The sequence below is a fragment of the Eschscholzia californica genome, unplaced genomic scaffold (assembly GCF_041429995.1).
Source record: "Eschscholzia californica isolate CP2 unplaced genomic scaffold, dmEscCali1.0.p SCAF_2, whole genome shotgun sequence".
NCBI lineage: Eukaryota > Viridiplantae > Streptophyta > Magnoliopsida > Ranunculales > Papaveraceae > Eschscholzia > Eschscholzia californica.
In genome coordinates, this window is record NW_028238309.1 from 12,933,810 (window position 1) to 12,939,804 (window position 5,995).

The 5,995-nt window shown below is 33.8% G+C and overlaps 1 long non-coding RNA gene across 1 annotated transcript; it reads left to right on the top strand.

Moving 5' to 3' along the window:
* Positions 1-2,689: 2,689 nt before the first annotated feature.
* Positions 2,690-3,395, top strand: LOC147556324 (uncharacterized). The gene is made up of 3 exons (XR_015235307.1): positions 2,690-2,712; positions 3,081-3,143; positions 3,320-3,395. It is a non-coding gene; the product is annotated as an uncharacterized LOC147556324 (long non-coding RNA).
* Positions 3,396-5,995: the final 2,600 nt, after the last annotated feature.

The following is a 5,995-nucleotide window of genomic DNA, read 5'->3' on the forward strand; positions in this document are numbered from 1 at the left end:
GATACAAATGAGAGGGTATGAGAAGAGATTTGTTTAAATCTAATATATATAGGCCAGCGCTTTGGGGAAAGCTAAATAGTTTCCGGGGTGTGAAGACTTGGTAAAAAATTGGTCAATTTTGTTTGACAATTTTATTTAGGGGAAAAGCAAAATAGCTTCTCCACCTCAGCTCTCTCACTCCACCTCACTTCTCTCCCTCCACCTCATCTTCTCTCTTTCTTCTCCGATTAGGTCGCCAGCCGGAAAATTTTCCGGCCGGCGACCTATCGAAGAAGAGAGAGAGAAAAGATGAGGTGGAGGGAGGTGAGGTGAGGTGGAGGGAGGTGAGGTGAGGTGGAGGGAGGTGAGGGGGAGAGTTTTTTATTTTGAATCATATTCCCCATAAAATATGTTTCCCCGGAAACTTTTCAAAATTTTGCATATTCCCTTTAAAATTTCACACCCCGGAAACTATTTAGCTTTCCCCAAAGCGCTGCCTATATATAGCTTGATAAGGAAATAAATTACTTACTTAATATAATTAATTGAAAGTCTTGAATAATTGATCACTAGAATAATTAATTGAAGGGTTGAATAATTGATCACTAGAATAATTAATTGAAGGGTTGAATAATTGATCACTTGAATTATTTAAGTCTTGAATATTTGTCTACTTAAATTAAATAAACTAATATTAGATATCTAAATCACTTAAAAATTAAAATCTTCAATGATTGTGGTCTTGTAGATAATTAGAGATAAAAGATGAAGATTAGAAAGATAGAACATGAAGATTAGAGAAGTAAAGATGAATATTTTTGGTGATATTCAACTTTGAATGAATATGTATTTATTGATCAAAGAGGGGGTGTGTGTGGGGTAGGGGGGGGGGGGGGAGGGGGTTTACCCCTTCCAAAAACTATAAAACGGCAAGTTGGTGGTCTTTACTTTTTTACCCCCCAACCAATCTTTTTTTTTTTTTGAAATCCAACTGTTGGACATGTCGGGCCAGATAACCCGACCTGTCTCATAAGCCCTACAGATGGGACCGAGCCTAGCCTGGCGGATTAAAAACATAGGCCCAATCCGGAATCAGGAAGAAACCTGGGTTAATCTGGCCAAAATCTCGCACGGGCCAGGCCGGACATTTAGCCTTTTAAGCACCACCAGCCCACTAGGTTCAAGTTAGTATGTTACAATAGTACATGAGAAACTCGTACAAAATACATGTAATATCACTTTCTCCAATTAATCATTTTCCTCACTTCTTATTCAAGTAACAAATAAGGTTGCTTATAGATACCATTATAATCGATGACACTAGGAGAAGCCGATCCAAACCAAGTCAAGTTAGAATTAGAGTTTCCACTTCCTAGTATTTCCAATTATGTAAATTTACATATTTTATTTTTTTGTAGATTTAATTATATCCCATGTAGATAGAGCTTAAGATTTTCACTAGATTTTATCTTCATCATCGAGAGCATTATATTAAAGATTATTTTTCTTCTCATTTAATCTTCAGCAACCATCAAGGCCAGTTTCTTTAATCTTTTCTATTGTTTCTCATTACCGAAACTTGAGTTTTTTTAGTTTTCAAATTGAACATAAAGTATTAACCTTTGTAAGAGTACCTTTGACTTATAAAGAAGTTGTGGGACTCATTAGAGAAGTCACAAGGAATGAAGGAGAAATATCCTCAATGAGCTCCACAACTGCCCCATCCTTCAATGGAGAAAAGAAGATAAGAACGAAGGCTATGGAGAATGAAGAAGAAAATACTTTTACTTATAAAGGTTTGGGGGGTTGAAGTGATTGTTTTGAGATTCGTTACAATAATTGAAACTCGTTCTGTGAATTAGGGGTTAAATTGATCGTCCAACTGACTTCCCATATTGGAGTTGAAATTGGTGGCTAGAACCGATTTTCTCCACGAGATTCAACTCGACCCTACCAATTTCAACTTCCCCAAACATTTCAGCTTCATAGAGTTGAAATTAGTGGGCTCAAAGGGGAAGGTCCCCTTCGTCCAAATATAGATATAGAGATATGGAACAAAGAAAGAGGGGGAAAGATAAATATGTCGACAACTCTTCACCACAACCGACGTAAATAAAGGAAGATGGGGCTAGGGCTTCAAGAATTTTCCACCCAAATCTTGGATGCCCTAAAGATTATTCTAGAAGCTCCAAAGCCGCTACATTGAAGCCATGTTTAACGCACATGAATGGAATGAGATTACGAGGACTCGCATTCCCTTAACGTGATTCATGGGAATGTGATTAATTTAGTGAAATCTTTTGTTGAAAGGGTAATAGGAATACAATTTCTGACAGATTTCTAACTGGTTTGTTTAGGAATAGGAATGCAACTTTTGGTAAAATTGATGTTATACCCCTGTTTGAACTACTAGACTACACTTCAACTTTGTTATTTCAATATTCTTTTAGCATTACCTCGTAGATATAAGATAGGTACTGTGGCAGACAAATTTAAGTAGTATACAACTGATTAATATGAAAAAAGTTATATTTATAATATTGAAAACATTGTATGATGATCATAAAATGTAGTATATAGTAGGCAAAATTGATTTATAAATAGTGAGCAAAATATATATCTATTATATATAGCACAGTGGTGTTTTTTGAACTAATGTGCAATTACAATTTAGTTCTTTTTTTTTCTCTTTTCCCCTCTTCATCTAAACAGTGAAGATATTCCAAACATCGGGTAAGTTAATTTAATTTGTAAGTTCGTTTACGTTATCTTCTTCTCCAGTTTATTCTCTTTTTCCTCTCACTCTTCTTATCTATATTCAATTGGATTTGTTATATAGCTTTCATATAGTAATTTTCATGTAGTCCGTGTAATTTTTAATTGAAGTAATATCTTTCTCACATAAATTTTTTTTACAGGTATTACAATTTCGAAGAAAAACACCAACAAACTTTAGATTTATCTTCTTCTCCAGTTTATTCTCTTTTTCGTCTCAATCTTCTTATCTATATTCGATTAAATTTGTTATATAGCTTTCATATAGTTATTCTTACGTCTTCTTTTAAGATTAGATTAATATCTTATTTATGTTTATTTTTCAGATGGAGTCATATATGTAATTGATATAAATTACATTGATGGATAGCGCCAGCCATACAATGAAGGTGAAGATAGAGCACACCAAAATTTAGTACTTTCTTTAATCAGATAAATGAATTACTCCATAATTTTAGCATAAAAAGTTTAGATTTGTGTAGAATATTTTAGTTTATATATTCTTTGTAACCTCCCACTCTTTATTGTATTTGATTTCTCTCTAACCTCTTTCTCTTAATTGTAGGGATCAGGTAACCCTCAATCGCTTACCTTCTTCCATGTACATCTCAATATGTTTCTTATGTGTCAAGCTGAATATAATTTTACTTTTTCAAATATTTTTTTTGGTCGGTCTTCATCTCAGTTATTTGCGGACATTGGCAATAGTTTAGAATTCTATTTGTCTATTCTTTTCATTTCTGAGAATATGAAATTCATTACTTTCGTTTGTAAATCATGTGATGAAATCGTGGGACAAGAGATATTAGTGGGGAGAAAAATCAGAACTACCTCCTATTATATCTCTGTTAAAATTATTCCAAATTTAAATTGATTTCTTCTTCATTACTAATGACAGATGTCTCAGTTTATATTAGTGTTTTACATGCAGTACAATTTTAATGGATTAAACATCGACACTTCAATCTCAAGGTTTGATCTAAAGTTTGCTATTCTACAATCTTAATGGATCAAAATTTTATGGATTCATGTTGATTTTGCGTTTTTATCGTTAGGAGTTTGGTTGATATTGTTTTCCATTATTCTGTCTCTCTTTTCATTGACAAGATTTATATTTATATTTTGGTTTATAGACACTAGAGATGCAAAGAAGTCTTTAAGAGATAACAACATCTCTAGAGAAGAAATGTCTCAGTATAACCTTCTTGAAATCGAAGACCCAAGAGAGGTGTTTGAAGAGAGAGAGAACTAGAATAAAAGGAAGATGAAGAAACAAACGAAGATATTTTTTTTCTTCTAAATTTTTTTTCTTTTCTTTATTTTCTTTTTACATGTTAGTGTTCTTGAATTGTTGCCTTTAACTTTGTTACGTCCTTATATCTTCGATATATATGTTTGTCTTCATTTTGTATTCATATTTTCAGATAATGTGAGATTGTTTCGTCCATATCTTTCATATAAATTCTCATTGTTTATCTTTCACCAAGTTTCATAGTTAATGGTTTCATTTTATTGTTCTATGAGAGAGATGATATGTTAAAAGATCGAATTAGAGAAAAAATACGGAATGATAGAGGTTTATCTAATTTGCCAATCTCCTCATTTTCTTATAATTTCTCTACATAATTTGATAATCAATATATTACGCCATGCCTTTTAACTCCTTTGTTCTTTATGGATACAATTCTTTTTTAATCAGATTTATTTTCTTACTTTATTTGTTTAGTTTTTGGTACTTTAGTGCTATAAAAATCTGAACATTTATGTGTTCTCTCTTCAACTAGGTGTCCACCGTGTCCTACAGACGCGGTAGATCCTTTTTAGCTAACGCTTTTGTTATTGTACTCGTCGTGGTCGATCACGCCTCAGTGGTGTGTGTATCTCGAGATTGTGCATATCCAAATGCTAAATGCATCACAGATTTCATTTCTACAACATCGAGGATGACACAAAGATCTGTGATTCGCATAGAATATGCGAATTAAGATTGTGGATTCATACAAAGAGACTATGAATGAGATCTTACATCAGTCTAAGTTTAAGTCCATAACTAACAAAAGGAAGTCAAAATCGTAACGGTCGCCAACTTTAGTGGTTAGTAAACAAGCATGCTTTGGAGATCCGTTATCAGAGTGACAAGCAAGAGTTGGAATCTTCGATTCAAAGAAGAAATCAAAGACGTTTGATTCCTGGAAGAATGAAGAAAATCTTGAATCTCGGGATTTTAAGAAGGTTAGCAGTGTACACACCAGAATTAAAAACAACGTAGAGATGTTGGAATCAATTGATGAAGGACCACAAAGGATGGAATACTTTGGGCATCAAAGGTCTATAAATATAGATGAAAAGATGATAGGACCAAGATAAGAAACTTGGGATTCTTAACAGTCCAAATACGAAAGACTCTAAAATAAACATTCGACCCAAACCTCATGGCGCATAACTCGGCAAGGCTCAGAGTCTGGGAGACCCTGATGAGCAAGCACGCACGAGGAAGATGGTTATGCTATAAGCATAAGATCGGTCATGTGGGACATGATTTAGCATTTGCCCAAGACATCTCGAATACTGGAGTATTGAGAGGTGTTAACAACCGAACTCAGATGAAACAATCTAAACCGCGACTAATATCCTAAAAGACTTGTAAAATAGCTAGGATGGGTTAGAGTGAAGAAAGTTGAACATGTTAATGCAAACTTCCAGACATGGAAGGAAAGTAGGCTGAAAGTGTTTCGAGCTGAGAACTGTTGCAGACTCTACAACGAAAGAATTGAAGCCTTAAATCTAGTAAAAGGTTGCTAGAAACTATGAATGAAAAATTAAAGGAATCGACATTCGATTAATTGATAATAAGCAAGGTTTAATCGGACTACATAGGTAGTCAACTAAACTGTCACCTATGACAAAAGTATGAGAACCATACAATATGTCCAAGGCATAAGGTATTTCGGAAATAACCTTGACTAGTAAATTGAGTATGTAAAAATGTTTTATGAAAGAGGCATCCATTTACATACTCTCGTTATCGGAAATAAGTTAGTTATTTCACAGTCGTCTAAATTTGGTTTAGTGTTTAAACGACAGTCCAAGGATAATAAAACATTCCAAATAGGTTTGTCATATACGTGATCTGATAAATGCAAACCTATTAAGTGAACTTGGAATATTTAATTATCATCTCCCTAGTCCAGGTCATTGCATGGACAACAATGACTTAGGAAGACTAGCACGTGAGGTCGAC